Source organism: Cupressus sempervirens, chromosome 2, assembly GCF_028749045.1.
Source record: "Cupressus sempervirens isolate cs-2001-9-10 chromosome 2, ASM2874904v1, whole genome shotgun sequence".
NCBI classification, from domain to species: Eukaryota; Viridiplantae; Streptophyta; class Pinopsida; order Cupressales; family Cupressaceae; genus Cupressus; species Cupressus sempervirens.
Genome location: NC_143119.1, coordinates 145,861,700 through 145,880,284, shown reverse-complemented (window position 1 = coordinate 145,880,284; position 18,585 = coordinate 145,861,700). Strand labels below are relative to the sequence as shown.

Sequence of the window (18,585 nt, the reverse complement as noted above, 5' to 3'; positions counted from 1 at the left end):
AGATGAAATGCAAGTAGAACTTGGGAGCGATCGAACTAGATTACCACACAAGGTTTCCTAACAAGCCGCTAGGATGCTAGTGGCCTAGTATATAGATCCCTATCAAATATTCACTACCATCATTACGCAACTAGCCATCTACTTCTACTCTAACAACATGAAATGAAATCTTACTTTGATTTGAGAGATGAGAAGAAACATGCAAATACACTAAAATGATCATGTATATCCACCATGCAAGCCACAACAATGAATAAAGAACAATCTTGATAGTATTTTGGCAACAATTCTCCAACATAACTCTCTTTTACAAATGAGAACAAAATGGCCTTATATAGAGTCTCAAAATTACAACCAACGGTAGAGATTAAGAGGCAAAATCAATGATCCAAATCAAATCCCAAAAACCCTAACTAGGGTTGCCACCCCATCGGCCAATGAGAAGATGCCACCTCATTAATGGACCAATGAAAAAAAAAGGGAGAGTGGCAAAAAATGAGAAGACACCAAAATGGTAGCCAATCAGAATCAAACACCTATCCTACCCAAGAAGAAAGCAGAATTTGCTACTTGGGCTTACAACAAATGATCCTGTAATATAATTCTACCCTTTTCTTTCATCTTCTTAGCCAAGGCAATGAGCTTGACTAGCCTGTCATTGATTTCCTTCATAGGAGGGCAAGGCATGTGCTTCATCTTGATCTCAACTGAATTCATCATGTTGCTCGCTGCGTGCAGTGTCTTCTCATGATCCTTCTCATACTCTTTCGCATATCCGATAAAAGCATTGAGGGAGGCAAGGGTGCCCAAATGCTTCTTCCTGATGGCAACCTTCCCCAACTCATCCAATCTTGATCCAAACTCTGTCTCATTGACGCTCTCCTCATTGATACCCTCGAAATCAAGTGCAACCCCAACATCACTCATCATGGTTGAAATGGAAGTGTCAACGCCTGGGTTGTGCTGTGCAATCTCATTTCATATCTCTTCAAGTATCCTCAATCTAATGGTCAAGAAAACATACCAAGACTCCACCATACTCTTTCCTCCTTCATCCACCAACTTGGTTCTCTCCAAATATCTCTTTGGTAGCCCAATAACTGCCCGTTGTTGCTGGCTACTGCCCCCACCTTTTTGTCCGACTAACTCTGCTAGACCCTCTTTCTCTGGTTTCATCCTCTCGTAAGTAAGGCGTACCCTCTGACTTTGTAATTTCCTTAACTTCTCATTAGACCATGCCTCAGTGTGTAGATCAAATGTCCTTGTAACTGCCTCTGAGGAAGGATCCTGATGATCGTCCCAATCCACTGGACCCAATTTTGTTCCATCCACTGTATCGTAATCTTCTCTTAGCACATTTTCATCATCTTCCAATTGATCGAGAATATCAAGGCCTCTCCATCTGATTGCCCTCATCATGCCCACTGAAATCTTGAGAAAGCTAGCTTCCTCACATTAAAGTCATCATGTGCATTGGCCCAAAAATCTTCTATAGTAGGAATATGTTTGAATGCGTTTTCGTGAGATGCCTTGATAAGACCATTAAAATTGAATCCCTATCTTGTTCTATACCATCCTAGATGATACCACTTTAACTCCTCCGCAACTGCAAAGATGACAAGATTGGGGCAAGTATCATTGCCTATTCCCAATGAGAAGGTAATCCTTGTCTCACCTTTAAGTTTCATCATCTTGTCATAATGCTCAAGTTAACTGGCCAACTCCATCAAAACTATTATGTCGAGTGGGTACCTTGGAAGTCTCTTGGGACAAATTGTACTTCCTACCACTCTAATATAATGTGAATTGCAAAAATTGGATGAACCAACTCCCATACTTCTTAACTTTTGGTTCCACTTCCGATGAGAGCCTCCTAGCAAGTATCCCTTGTAATATCCTTACCGTCTTCATGGAAAATGCGTCATAAAGCATCTTATAATCTTTGGTGTTGTGCAAATGAAGCTGTGGCTATCACTCATGCACCAAACATTGCCCCGGCCCATTGCCAATCACTCCTAAGGCCTTAAGTCCACGATTTTCATATAGTCTCGCAACCAAATAGAAAAGATAGGACCCCATGTAGAATTGCTTTTGAATTTGCATTGTCCTTAGTTGCAACTCTAAATTTTCACTTATAATTCTAGCCGAATCAAATTTTCTCTTTCCATTTTCAATTTCATCAATAAAATAGTACATCCAGTTCTTGAATTGCATACCTTGAGCCACGCCCATGATTCAGCTGAGAAGCACAATAAGGTCGCCATACCCTAATTTGAAATCTGACTTGGTGAGCTTTGACAATTTGGTAACTCCCTTCTTGCCTTCGTGTAACCAATTCTATTTTAGATGAATGAAGTAGGCATCCTGATTATCCTGAAAGAACTTGGTTGTTTAATCCATTATTACCACTTTCATGCCATTAAGCTGGGGAATATTGAATACTTCTTCGACCACTTGTATATTGATGTTAGCCAACACTCTCTTCCCTTCATCAAAAATGATGGACTTGGTCACAATATCAAATCAAGATGCACACTCCATTACCAATTTCGGACATAGCAAGGCAGGAGGGAAAGTCGCCGCTTGTACAATTCCGCTCTTGTAGATCTTCTTCACCATGGGGGATTGTCCTTCCTTCAATCTATCCTTCAACTGTACCATGTTCACTGTGCCAATATTGGTATCACTTATTCGCCTCACATTCGAGAAGAAGGTGGTCTTAGGTATCATGTCTTCCTTGTCTTTTTTGGTATTCGTTCCCTTTGGGTTCTTGCTTGTACTAACATCCACCATCCTAAACATTTATTCCTGCCCCTTCGTTCTAAATGATATGGACTACACTTATAAATCTCTCAACTTCTCTCTATCGATGGAATCTAGCTTATTTCTGCCTCTCCAAATCCTATCTCTACACTTATAATCAAGGTCACCAGGAAATGAGGAGACTTGGAGGTCTCTGGTACTAGTACTGGTACCAGTACGACAATTTTCAAAAATAGGAGACGGGGGTACTTGGAGACGGCAAATTTTTTTAATAGTTTAAAGAGTCTGATACAAAATACACAATAGTAATATAGTAAAACTAAAAGACTGGAGTAAATAATAATAGTAATGTTACACTAATATAAAGTCAAATATTTCAAAATTCACATAATCATATTATTGTATCTCATGATCATACTTGAGAATGTTAAGACTACAAATAGGCAAATGTTGGTGGCCTAATTTAGTAGGAGTCACTCAAGTTAGGCGAAGCCTATAGCAATATAAGGCAGGTCACTTCTCATTTTGATTATGTTACAAGGATTTGGCAAAATGTTACCTTTTGATGTTCTTAGTCTCTTTTTAATTGATAGTGTAGATAGTTCTCAATACCAATAATAAATTTTGGCATGTTCTTGATATGGATTGGAAAGCCTAATATGCTAATTTCTTCATATATCTATACAATATCTTGAGGGATGTGTTAACACAACTGGCATTGCTGCCAAAATAGATTAGAATATCAGATATGGTGCAAAAAGTCTGCAGAAATCTTAATCTGAAAGTGCAGATTGGATTGGCGATGGAGAAGAAACACTATCATTTGATACTTAACTGTTTTGCTTATAGTGACAGATTTTCTTTGATTGATAAAGTTTCAGGGTGACAGGCATAAATCGATTTGTAGCTGATTTTTTGCTTTCAAGTAGTAGTCTTCTGTTTTGTAAAATCTGAAAAATACTTTATCATGATTGAAATCTTATTCATAAACCTGCTCTTAATTAGTTTGATATGTATTTGTTGTGGCAATAGACCTATTTGTAAAGTTTTGTCTTCAGAATGGCAAGGAATGAATGCATCAGTTTGGTTACCAAAATGGCACCAAATGAATCCATCAGTCTGCATATATTGGTTGTATTAGATCAGTTTAAATTCTGGCTATACAGTTAGAACTGTTACAACTGTCTTTACAATAAGTTGCAATTATTGTTTGATTCTACCATCTCATTCTTCAGGAATGAAAGGTTTGTTTTTGTTTATAATAATATGGTTGAAACTGTCAACCTATTCCTATATGGTTAAAGCTGAGAACTGTCCAAATAGTTATTAACCAATTTGGAAGCCATACATATAATGGATAAAAAACATTGGTCTTAATTTTTGCATTAAAAAACATTAAAATGAGGGTTAAAACACATTAAATAATTTGATATTATATTTTACATTTAGTTTTTATAAGGAGACTTCACTTTTGGATTAGGAGACTCGGAGACTTTAGGAGACTTAGTTATTAAGTCTCCAACCTTTTTTGAGGTCTCCGGAGACGCAAAAAGTCTCAGAGACGTGTCTTTTAGGGGGGAGATGGGTCTTCCCATAACCATGCTTATAATTGCCTCTCCAGCCTAGGGGTGGGACTAACACTTATTTTTGCCTCTTCGTTATCTTAGGATGGACTACACTTATATCTCCCAACTTCAACTTAGGGTGGTCTAGCTTATTTCTGCCTCTCCAAATGTCCTATCATAAAATCTATACTTATATCTTCCAACTTCAGCCTATCAATGAAAATGATGAAGTGGTGGATGAAAAGTGCAAGAAGCAAATAAGGGGAACGAACTAAGGAAGAACAAGGAATAAAATCTGCCTTTAAAACCAATCTTCACCTTTAAAAATGAATGAGAATCTTATCTTAAATCTACCTTCTACCAACAATCGAGCCTCTTCAAGTTCAGATCTGATCTCAGAAAATTCAGTCCTCCTTGCAAATAATGAATCTCTAGCGAAAATCAGAATTCACCAACCTTGTCTCTCTTGAAAATTCTCCAATATGCAAAATCAGATCTCATGCAGATTCTGCCCCCTTGTGGAATTCGCCCAGCTCTACAAAAATCAGACTTTCCATGACAACCTTGCTACCCTTTAACCAATTTCAAAACTTCAAAATTGCCCAACTAGGGCAGAAAATCATTGTCCTAGGAAGAAATCGCAATCCCCCCAAGCAAAAATCGCTAGCCTCCAAAATTCTACCCTCAAAATTGCAACTCTACTGCAAATTCAGGTCTGCACTTTAAAACTCTGTCATACTGCAAATGTCGGCCAATTAGGGCAGAAAATTCCTCCCTAAAAAATCAGAATTGCTGCCTCCAAAATTCACCTAGCTAGGGCAGAAAATAAATCTGCTCCTCACAAAAAAATGCCCCTCAAATGAAGAAAGTCACTACCCACAAGGAGGAAAAATGCTGGCAAAAACCTCACAATCAACCATGATACCCTTCCAAACAAATTCATTGCTCCAAAATGGAAGAAGTTGGAATGAGAAATGAAGAGGAGGAGCCTCTTCTTATACCAAACTTTTGCCTCCTTGAATAGGGCCTACCCGCATTGGAGGCAAATAAAATTATATAAAGGGGTTTAAATTAGCCAAATCCAAAATTACCATAGGCCCTGATATTGAATTTTTTTTTTAAAAATCATGTAGGCCTCTAATATAGATTTAAACCTTCCCCATTGTGGACCCAATAATTTATCTTGAATTTGACACCTCTTAGTCCTTAAAATACATTGAATTTAACAAACAAAGGGGGCCAAATTAAATTTCCAAATAACAAATGCTCAACCCAAAAATATGATTTTAATTTCAATTTCACTTCCTTGTAAAATTTCGAAATCCCCCTCTAGGCAATTTAATATCAACTTAATCAAATTTTGCACTTCAATCCAATTTCAATTTTTTGCTATACAATTTCAATTTACAATTAAAATAAATCCTTATTTGGCAATTCAATTTCATTCAAAATTCAATTTCACCATCAAAAAAAAATCTTTTCACCATCAAAGTTTTTTTTAGATTTCCAAAACAACTAAGTCCACAAATTCATTTTGAAAATGTTCAAGCTTATACAATTATATCAAATTTTCAAAAATCTAAGTCCAAAATTTGCAAATTTGTCCTACCAAATATTATTTTAACCATTGTGTTGGTGTTGAATTCTGTTTGGCCTAAAGACAAAATTACATGTTCCAAAAAATCAGGTTTAGCACTAGGTGAAAATAAATCGAATCCATCCTAGAGACCAAGACGTCCAAGGTGTAAAATTACCAATTTAAAACTTTTGGACAACTCCAAAAATTCACTAAGGAAAAGAAAGACTTACAACACCCGCAAAAATTACCAAGGCCTACCCAAAAAAGTGGGGGTCCCCAAAGTTTTGGGGTGATGGTGTGAAAAACCTCACAACAAGCTATTTGCCTTATTTTTTCCATTGTCAACGAGGATGTTCTTGCAAGAAAAGACAAATGATACATTAGGCATGCTACCAAAATATTGTGAAGGACTCAATCTTATTACAATATGTCCAAAGTGATTTTGGATCTAGGATTCCTTAGTCATATGTTAATCATGCTAGATAAGGTGAGGCTATTGGATAAAAATATCTTTTATGATTGAGATTATGAGCATCTTTCTATAACAAGAGGGAGTCTGACATTTCATTAGAAGCAACCTTGGACAAAGAGGTCAGGAGGTTGATGCATGTACTTGAAGCTTCAGAAGGGAACCACATTATCTTGAATGCCTCGTGTTGCCAAGCCTGAGGACAAATCCACAATTTAGTACATTCACTCATTTTACTATAAATTAAAGTATGCTTCCATGATAGGGGGAGTAAATAGAGGATATGCTTCAATTGACTTCTGAGAATCTTGGTCAAATTGATTTAGAGGGAGTAGACCATGTTGAGATGGATTCTCTAGTGATCAGGAAACTGTAGCATCCAGCAAACTATGATTCATGAGATGAAGTTCTATGTGTGTAGACTGAAAGGCCTTTATGCGAAGGCCTAAAACGTAGATGGATACTTGTAATGTTATTCATTTAAAGTATATTATCACTGAAGATCTGACAACCGATATTTTCTCCAAGCCTTCTACCAAAGTAAAGTTTGTACATTATTGAAAACAAGCTTGGAGTTATGGATCAGAGCTTGTACTGAAAGGAAGCCTCACCATCAGTAATTACCTAAGATGTACTTTAATGCATCCTTCTTTGTAAAAGAGAAGTTTGAGGTGAAAACTCTTGTTCCACCCTCAGGGATGAGCCATGGTGGATCCATCCTCTAATATGCTTCACGGTGGATGACATGTGTATGAGTCCATGACTTCATTGGTTAATGGGCCCCTGTAAACATCATTAAGAGGTGATGATCTCTCAATGATGAATACTTGTACATCTTAACATCATTGTAAGCTGACGTCCGCACAACAATGGTGGATATCACACTGAGGTTATATATATGAGAATCTATTATGATGGATATCATGAGACTTAATATCCATGGACTATTGATCAGTAGAGGAAATTGAAGTTTGTTAAAGGTATAACCGGTTAAGGGTTATTACACATTAGAAGCATGATTCAACAAGGAATATGAACCATATGATATTCATCATACTTATATTTTCTTGGTATGTGCACTAGCATTAAGTCTCATGATGCCTACCAAGAAAATATTTGCACATGGTGTCTCCAATACTGTCTCATAGTGTACACCATGTCATATCTCATTACAACTTTAAAAGTTATCTATGAGATCTATACTATCAGATTCAATTACATTTCCATAGATATCTTGATTTGGAGATAACCACCATAATGATATCAGGAGTAATAGCCTACAAATATCAAGTCTCGTGATATTTGTGTACTCAGAGTAATGGCCTATGAATATCAAGTCTCATGATATTCACCAAGTACTCAATATGTCCATAAGGTATATGCACTCGTATCACCATGCGATACTTACCACAGAGACATCAAAATCATGGCTTGTCCACAGATATTAAATCCACCATCATATATTTATACAATACAACTCATAGATATCTATGTAACAACATCTATCTCTTAGTTGATATTGATTTACAAGATATAATCTATCATGATCTACTTAGATATCAACCATATGGCATCCATCATGATCAAAAGGTTAGACTATTGTAAGATTGTCACCTTCCTAGAGTAACCATAAACAAACATCAATGAAAGATTGTCACCTTCCATGATGTTTCCACAAAGTCATGTAGTAACTCACATGACATCCACCATGAACATTTCCAAAGGGTGGAACAAAGGCTTTCGGCTCAAACTTCTCTCTTACAAAGAAGGATGCATTATAGTACATCTCAAGTAATCACAGATGTTGAGGCTCCCTCTCACTAAAGGCTTTAATCCATTACTTCAAGCTTGTCTTCAATAATGTACAAACTTCACTTTGGCAAAAGACTTGGAGAAAATATCGATTGCCAGATCTTCAGTGATAATGTACTTGAAATGAATAGTATTTCAGGTATTCATCTATGGTTTAGGCATTTGCATAAAGGTCTTTCAATTTTCACATGTGAAACTTCATCTCATGAATCATAGTCCTTTGACTGCTATAGTTTCTTGATCACTAGAGAATCCATCTCGACATGGTCTACTCCCTCTGAATAAATATGATCAAGATCCCTAAAAGTTGATTAAAACATATCCTCTATCAGCTCCTTCTATTACAAAAGTGTACCTTGATTCATAATAACATGAGTGAATGCACTAAACTGTGAATTTATCCTTTGGCTTGGCAACATCAGATATTAAGATAATGTGGTTCTCCTAAGTAAATGTATTAACCTCCTGACTTCTTTGTCCAAGGTTGTCTCTAATGAAATGACAGGCTCCCTCTTGATATAGAAGGATACCATAATCTCAAACATCATAGGTATTCACTTCAAGAGCCTCAGTTTATCTAGCATGATCATCAAATGTCTAATGAATCCTAGATCAAAACTTTTTTTACTACTATCATAAGATTGAGTTTTGCACAATATTTGGTATCATGCCTAATGTACCAATCTTCTTTTTCTAGAAGAACATCCCTACACATCCTTGATGGTGTCTCTTCTCTGACATCTCCCCTCTAAGGATAGTTCCAATGGGAATTGAAATTCATTTGAAAAAATTTCAGATTTTTCTCTTTCACACAATGTCTAGCATTTCCCCCACCTTTCAAATCTGATTCATTGAAGGAAATCTGCCTTCCTCCCCCAGAATTATAGCCTCTCAAAAGATTCTATCCCACTCCTAATTATTGATCCACTAATCTGTATATCACTCCAGCACCTTGAAACAGTTTCCAGTCCAATTAAGTGTAAAGTTTCTGCAAATTCTGTTCTAAAACTCAGACTTCTATAATATCCTTTAAGTGCTGAATATGATCTTCTTATAATTCTGAAGGTAGGAGGAGTTATCACCTTTAACTCTTATCTGAATTTGTTTTATATCTGCAATAAATTCATATAGGTATTATTGCTTGAGGGAGCAGACTTGTGTTTATTGTGTGTCCTCAAACTACAATGAAACCTACCCTTTATATCAAGACCAAAGGGCATGTCCCTTAAAGGGACATGACGCTCTCTAGGTCAGCCCAAACACTACTTGAAGAAATAAGTGCCTAAAGGAAATTATCAAATGTTCAACTAATATAACAAATTGTTATAGTTAGTACAAGATATAATTTATGCCAAGGATCGCCACCCATTTTATTGCCAAGTCTAGTGTATTTATAAGCTATCATATGATATAATGGGAGAAGACTAAGGTGTGGTCTGCACTTCTCAGACCAGTATGATTATTAGGTTAATATTTAACACTGCCCCTTAACTTGATAATCATACTGAGAGATAATATATCTAGCATCATCAATTGCGATGAATAAGCATAGATTGAGATTCTATATCTATCTGAATCTTCTAAGAAAAATGGTGTCATGTAACATATGATACTGAGTCATATAACCATCTTGTGATATGACTTATCATTTTATACTAGTGATGTCAGTATTGCATGTAATGGAATACAAAGAATAAAATCTGAAGAATGATTAAGTTATTCATCTATCCAGGTTGTGATTCATAAGAACTGGCAATCCTATATCACAACTTGATCTTGAGTTAAGATCTACCAGAACACAGGATAAAGTCTAAAGAATAAATTTTTCCTTTATCCAAGTTGTGATTCATAGACATGAAAATGCTTATGTCACAAGTGATCTTGAACTCACTTAGATCTAACAGTAGTTTTATACTGTTCAATATATTATTTGAGGGATCGTCATCTCTCATAATGTCTTTAATACAAGTATTCATTACCTTAGAGATCGTCACCTCTTAAATAATGAATACAAATGGTGGAGCCCATAACAGTCAATAGCCGGACAAATAAAATTATTTTATTAATAATTTAAAGAATACAAATGAATTAGAATTCAACCATACCAAGTCTTTTCCTGAAGCGATCTATCTTCACTCTAGATAGAGGTTTGGTGAGAATGTCTGTTATCTGATCTGCAGTGCAAATGTATTCTAATTTTACAATATTCTTGTCTACCATAACTCTTACATAATATGCTTAGACCTGTCATGAAAAACTGGATTCATCGAAAACTTGATGGAACTCTGATTATCGCAATGAATAATTGTGGGATTCATGGCTTGTCCAAATAATCCCACAAGTATCTTCCTTAGCCAAACTGCTTATCGAGAGGCCATAGCTACTGCAATGTATTCGGCTTCTCTAGAGCTTTGTGCTACTGAAAATTGTTTTCTGCATATCCAAGATATCATTGTTGATCCTAAACTGAAACAACATCCTGAAGTACTTTTTTTTGTCACTTCCACTCTAGTCTGAGTAAGTGAATCCGTGTAGATCTAAGTCAACTTTCTCATATTTGAGCCCAAGAGTAAGAGTGCCTTGTAAGTATCTCATAATGTGTTTTACTGCAACTAGGCGAATCTCCTTTGGCTCACACATAAACTGACTTAAGGCATTAACAACGTAGCAAATATTAGGTCTTGTATTTACCAAGTACATAAGGGACCCAATCATCTGTCTGTAGAGAGTAGAATCTATTGAAGGTGATTCTGCTACTGCTTCTTTAAGTTTATGTAGATTAGTCTCCATTGGAGAAGACATAGACTTGAAATTCCACATTCCAAATTTCTTCAAAATATCTGATGTATACTTTCCTTGATTAAGTATAATGCTGACAAAATTCTGCCATACTTCCAGTCCTAGGAAGTAATGAAAGAGTCCCAAGGCTTTCATCTTGAATTCTCTAATTAGATCTTTCTTGCATTGATCTATGAGATGATCATCACCTATTATTAGTAAATCATCAACATATAGTATCAGAATTACCATATCATCTTTATCCCTTTTATAATATAAATTTGGATCAGCTTCATTTCTAGAGAATCCTAAGCCGGTGAGATACTTATCAATTCTTTCATACCAAGCCCTTGGAGCCTGCTTAAGCCCATAAAAGGCTTTCTTGAGCCTGCAAACAAAAACGTTAGGATCATGAATTTCAAATCCTTCAAGTTGCTCCAAATGTACTTCTTTTGTAATTTTTCCATTTAGAAATGTTGTTTTTACATCCTTTTTTCTCTTTTGTAATGTTTCCATTTAGAAATGTTGTTTTTACATCCATCTGATGTACTTTCCATCCCTCCGATGCTGCAATGGCTAGGACAGCTCTTACAGAGGTGTATCTGGCAACAGAAGCAAAAGTTTTTTCATAATCAATCCCTTCTTTCTGAGAGAATCCTCTGGCTACAAATCTGGCTTTATATTTCTCAATGCTACCGTCAGCAGCATGCTTTATTTTAAATATCCACTTGGAAGAAACAATAGATTTTCCTTTAAGTCTTAGAACAATTTCCCAAACATCATTCTTCATAATAGATTGGTATTCTTCTGCCATAGCTTCTTTCCAAACTATATGTTTAATAGCATCTGAAGTATTGGTTGGTTCTCATTTGGACAAATCATTCATGTTTGTTGAATGACTAAAAAATCTTATAGGTCTTTTGCTTTCTCTGACTGTTCCAGAAGGTGCAACAAAGTCTTGTGCTTCCTCGACTGTTTTAATGGCCCAAAGTGGTCTTTTTTTTGAACTTTGAGTTTCTCCAAGATTAAGGTTTTGAATTTCATCTTCAATTTCTTCCATGTTCTCCTTCTAAGATTCAAACTCAATATTTCTTTCAAAACTAGGTAAAGGAGAGAGTTCTTTAGAACTTAGGGCTCTTTTGAATGCTAGATCTTCTTCAAAAATTACATCCCTACTAAGATCAATATTTTTCTGTCCAAGTATGAAAATTCTATATGCTTTAGATGTTTCACTATACCCTACAAAAGTACCTTTCCTCCCGAAGGGTTCTAACTTAGTTCTCTTTTCTTTTGGAACATGGATACGTACAGGGCACCCAAAAATTCTAAGATGACTTATATTGGGTTTAACCTTAGTAAAGACTTCTTCAAAACTTTTATCTCTAAGGTAGGAGTGAGAGCTTTTTTTGAATATAGACATCTGTACAAGAGGTTTCTGCCCAAAGATAATATTCTAGATTTTGATTAAATATTAGCTCTAGCAGCTTCTATAATTGTTCTATTCTTCCTTTCTGCTACCCCGTTTTGTTCTGGGTTATAAGGAACGATATACTCCCTCTTAATTCCTGTTTTTTTTACAAAACCTTTTAAACAAATCTGAGGTGTATTCCCCTCCATTATCAGTTCTAAAAGTTTTAATTTTATGTCCTAATAAGTTTTCAGTTATGTTTTAAATTCTTTAAATCTCTTTAGGATTTCTTCTGATTCTTTGCACTTTAAGAAGTAAATCCATGTTTTCCTAGAGAAGTCATCTATGAACAAAATATAGTACCAAAATCCTCCAAGAGAAGGAACAGACATAGGTCCACATAAATCTGAATGGATTATTCCAAAACATTGCTGGTTTTTCTAGCACTATCATGAAATGGACTTTTAGTGTTCTTACCTAGAGCACACCCTTTGCATATGCTTGAGTGGTCTTTATTTAGTTTAAGTAAACCAGTAACCATCTCCTCCATAGTTGATAAGGTTTTGAAATTTAGATGTCCTAACCTTATGTGTCATATTTCATTTATGTTTGCAACTTCATGAATTAAGGCTTGAATAAGTCGACTAGGTTCTGAATTTAATTCATATAAATACCCTTTTCTCTAACCAATCAACTTCGCTTTCTTAATTGAGGAGTTCTTAGCCCAGGTTATTACTTTACCATCCATGAATGCAACATTATGTCCATCATCTTCAAGTGTTTTAACTGAGATTAGATTTCTTTTTATTCCTAGTACATAGAGTACTCCTTTGAGAAGAAGAGAATTTTCTGATTTTAGTTTCAAGGTGCAATTTCCAATTGCTTCGACGAAATGTGTTGAATTATCACCTATAGTGACTTGGCCATTAATTTTTTCTGATATAGAGTTTAGTGCTTCTTTGTATCCTATAATATGTCTAGATGATCCACTATCAATCACCCATGCTTTACTTGAGACTTCATTTGATAGTGACAAATACAATACACGATTTTTACGATCATAGTTATCTTCTTCCCTAGTAACATTTGTACAGTTCACTTGCTTAGAATTCTCAGGGCAATTAGATCTATAGCATCCAAACTTTTCACATATGAAGCACTTTATTTTGAATAGATCTTTCTTAGATTTGTCATTCTTTTGATTACCTCTTTTCTTCTTGAAATGCTTCTTCTTGCCTTTATAGGAGTTTGTATTAAGAACATGAAGTTCTTCATCTTCCGTTTTCAATTTCCCTCCTTTCTTTACTTTTATGGATTCTTCTTGAAGACAATCTCCCTTAAGTCTATTTACGTCAGGAAGTTTATCTCTGGCACTTACTTTTTGAGCGAAAGTTTCCCATGAATCCGGTAATCCGTCTATAGCCATTAGTTCTATGTCACTAATGATGGTTCCTATACTTGCAAGTTCATCTCTTAGGTTGGCAACCCTTAGGAAGTAAGAATTCATTGATTCTCCCTTCTTTATTTGTATGTAATTTAGTTGCCTTTTTAGTGCTAGAACTTTGGTTGCATTGTTAACCTCATATGCATTTAGTAGTGCATTCATCATAGCAAATGCTATTTGATGTTTTGTTAACATAAGTGCGAGATCATTTTTCACTCCATCTAATATGATCTGAATGGCTTTCCTATTTCCTTTACTCCAGATAGATTTATGAGGTTCGACTGGAGGTTGTTTAGATGTTGAATCAACAAATTGTTTTACATCATTTTCTTCAAGAATCAATATGATTTTGAATTTCTAAGCATCAAAGTGTTCTTTCCCATCAAACCTATCCTCGGGTCTAATTGTGTATGCTATTGAAGGTAGGAGAATGATGCTAGATATATATATAAGGTCTGATTACTTAATTTGCAGAGCCTAGGTTCAACTACCAAAGCTCAGATACTATGTAAAGTTTCTGCAAATTCTGTTCTAAAACTCAAACTTCTATAATATCCTTTAAGTGTTGAATATGATCTTCTTATAATTCTGAAGGTAGGAGGATTTATCACCTTTAACTCTGATCTGAATTTGTTTTATATATGCAATGAATTCGTATAGGTATCATTGCTTTAAGGAGCAGACTCGTGTTTGTTGTGTGTTCTCAAACTACAATAAAACCTACCCTTTCTATCAAGACCAAAGGGCATGTCCCTTAAAGGGACATGACCCTCTCTAGGTTGGCCCAAACACTGCTTGAAGAAATTGACACCTAAAGGAATTTATCAAATGTTTAACTAACATAACAAATTGTTATAGTTTGTACAAGATATAATTTATGCCAAGGATCGCCGCCCATTTTGTTGCCAAGTCTAGTGTATATATAGGCTATCATATGATGTAATGGGAGAAGACTAAGGTGCGGTCTGCACTTCTTTGACCAGTATGATTATCAGGTTAATATTTAACATTAAGGAGATAAATTTTCTGCCTTCCTCTGACAAAAATAAAATATTGCTGATGGGGATGTAGTTCGCTGCTACAGGCAGAGATAAGATTGCTTTGCTTGTATGTGAAAATGACTTGAATTGGCCTCTTTTATATATATATATGCACTGTGCTAAAGTGCCTTAGACTTATCTGCACTGATGGTCTGGTTATATAATTTATTCTGTTGCTATCCTCTGTATAAGAATCTTGCAATTGATTGGGAGCTGCTGCTTCTTTCTATCACTGCCATTGCAGCGTGTGATATGTTTATTGAGTGGCAGTCATGAAATCAATGTTCCTCGGTCTTATTCGTTTTATCATGTGTCATTTTGGATGCATATTGATATCTATTTTCTTGGCATCGAACTTTTATTGAATCCTAGTCATTCTACTGTCCTATGTGGCAGCTATTGCTGATGATGATTTCAGTTATTTATCTTCGCCCTAATTTCTTTGGACCTGCCATCGCTTTCTCCTCTAATGTCATCAATAGGCATTTTATCAATTGTGGTTGCATGTTATTATTTTGGATTTTTATTGTGTTGGCGGTGTCGAGCCTTTGTAACGCCCTTCATGCCACTTCATTAACTCTTTGCAACAAGGATTAATGATTTCTCTCTTCATCGGCGATTTAATATCATGCAAAATAAAATAAGAGAGCTGCTGTGATTGTGTCATCTGCTGTTGTTTTGGTCTTCCTCCAGGAAAGCTTGATCATTGATCTTGGTAAATATTGACTTTATTCAAGGCTGCCCAAAAAGAAACAGGTCCAGCTAACAACTATAATATAAGTTTTGGCCAAATAATATTATCAAACATTAGCCAAAATTGTTGCTTCCACTCCCTTGTCATAAATGATATGTAGTGCAAATAATTCAATGCAGCAGATTCAAATGTAAAGAGTAATAACTGACAGCAATGCCAAGTCATATGCATACCAAATTAATTTGGCGTGCCTAATTTCAGACGCTTGTAGTCTTCTTAGGCCCACTTTTTATATTCTTTCCTCATCACAGGCAGAGGAAACGATCCTGCTCTGATACCACGTTAAGATATTATCGTGCAAATGTAATAGCACTGCCAGTGATTTCTGTGTCTTCCAAAGGCAGCCATATCTCTTGTATTTATATTGTGGATGAGACAAGGAAAGACATGTCCCTTTATGAGACATGTCTATTCATTAACACATACTGTTTCATTGTTTATGATTAGTAATTATTATATATATATATTGTCTCATGATTACTAATCGGAATGATTAACTAGTAATCATAACAATGTATCACATGGTTAAATCAATCCGACTGAAGCTACAGCATTAACCTATATGACCACATAATGACCCTTTATCTTTTATAGGATAGATACATATCCAATTCAGATATGCTACAACCTTGCTGTTATACAGGGCAGCATAAGAGACTCAATCTCTTTCATATTTCTTCTTAAAGAATATTCATAATGATTCTCCGTTGATGGTCTGAAGATATCTGATTCTCTTCTTTTTAAATTTCTTTCTTATTCTTTTTATTTCCCTAATCTTCCTTGAGGAGTACATTAATATATTTATGATTTCTCAATCTTTCATCGTGTGAACGCATGATATAATTTATAATCTAATTTTATCATCCTTTTTTTTTTTTTCCCCCTGAGAGTGAAAGTCATCCTCACTATATAGTGGGCAATCAAGTATAAGTGCCTTTCAATTGAAGAGACATGGCTCTTATTAACTCTCTCTGTAATTCGGTTGTCAGCACGCATAAGAGGCTCCCCCAATGTTTACAGCAAACACTTCGAGCAATTACTAATCTGAACTTTATTATTATTATCTCAATATTAAATCTAAATTTTCAACGTGCAGCAATAGAAATAACGTTGCCTCTTAACTAAGACAACAATTATCATAAAGTCTCATAGTCAAGTTGAATAGCGAAGATCCTAGTGCAGGTAAATACAACGAAAATATCTTCATATGCCTTATGCGATACTTTCATAGATGAAAAGATAAATATGAAATTGCCTTATTATAACTTATGATTGATATCCCTCTTTTATTCACTGCTTGGGCTATTAATTCCTATACTCAGGAATATATCTTAATCCTGTTGGATTGTCAATATCCCTCTTTTGTTCAAATTGAAAGTCATGTTTGAAATTGCTATTAACATCTATCACTCGATTAATTGTTTGACTAAACTTGATTCTCTGGTCACTACCAAATGTCTTCAAGCTACGTTCTCTCCTTGATAAAGGATGTACCCGCATACACTCACAATATCATGATTGATTATCTGTTAAGATATATTATATTGTAATCCATTAATTTAATTATTTTTATATTTATTATTTGAATTTAAAATTGTATCTCACAAAAAGGGTCATCACAGTTAGACTCGTGTACTGTTAACTTAGGTCTGTAGAGCACTTACGACACTCGCATGACTACTAAGAACATCCTTATAACTCTCCTTTAATTCTTGTCATCTATCATTTGTGCTGGCAATCAGCAACCTCCGTTATTTATCCTTGTTCACTGTTCTTCCCTTTGGCAAGATTTTTGTCAATCTTGCTCTCCATATAACTCACAAACCACTCCATTGTTCATTATTTGCCTCTGACTATCATTTCTCTTCTCTCTTTATGCTTGTTCTCTTCATGAAGGGCTTTAATTTTCATTTCTTCCCCTTTCAACATTCATATGACTGTATCCTCTTTTTTACTTGTCATTGACTGTCCTATGTTTTGCTTAGAACCTTCTTGGACTGCAATTCACCTTTTTACTGTGTCTTCCTGACAACATCGTCTAGGGTTTGTGAGGCTTTGAACAAAAACATGAATGACTCAAAACTTTCAAATAATGAAGCAAAATTATCATAATCAGTAAGAATCCTTGCTAGATGGACCCCCTTTCCTCACTTGTCTGAGGAAGATTTTGGTTTCAGTTTTGCATTGATTAATGAAAGTGTTTAATTGCATCAGAATATTACGAGAGCACACATATTGATTGAATTGTAATACAAGAACTGACCTTGACAAAAGAGTTTCTGAAATGATTCTATTGATACGCGGAGATTACATTTGATAGTCTGAAGATGAAATAGCGGCACTCAAAAAACACCCACTCTGAAGCATATAAATTCTATGTCATGCAAAAACCGGCCCAAAACCATCTCAGAGGTGCAATATGCGTCCACTTCACAAGCTCGGGCGTCCTTCAAAGACCACGTCCATCTTTCATAGGACTCCCCAAAACAAATACGACCAGGAAGGAGAGTAAAATGCAGCAAGACACCCCGAGGCCTGCAAGCTACCAACCAGCAAAGGCCACCACTTGAAGATTTAGATTTAGGAATCTGATACGGGTCTGCATGAAACTTCCACCACTTGAAGATTTAGTAACCCGATACGGGCTTGCCTGAAACCTCTTCGGCTTTAGAGCCAAGGACTAAGAGGCATCCACGCCAAATCACCCGGGGCACGATCCTAGCCTCATCAGCGAGACTTTCCCTAGTGGGCTCTTTGTAAGTCATTCATCTTCACCAATAGACCAAGGGCCCATTGACGTTTAGCGTATTTTGGCTACCAATGACTCCTCAACTTTTTTAGGAATGAAATATATATTTTGCTATAGGAAATTTGAAATGGGAATTAATTAATTGAATGATAGTTTTAGAGAACAAAAAATTAAGTAAATTGTTTTTAAAGGAAGGAAAAGAGTTCATGGAGTCACATGACATT

General features: G+C 35.6%; 1 protein-coding gene across 1 annotated transcript in view; it reads right to left on the bottom strand.

The window, feature by feature from the left end:
• LOC149571462 (transcription initiation factor TFIID subunit 6-like) overlaps positions 1-18,330 on the bottom strand; it is a 94,462-nt gene extending 76,132 nt beyond the window's left edge. The window contains exon 1 of the mRNA XM_089812978.1: positions 17,876-18,330. The gene's annotated coding sequence lies outside the window, so the exon portion shown is untranslated. The remainder of the gene's footprint in view (positions 1-17,875) is intronic.
• Positions 18,331-18,585: the final 255 nt, after the last annotated feature.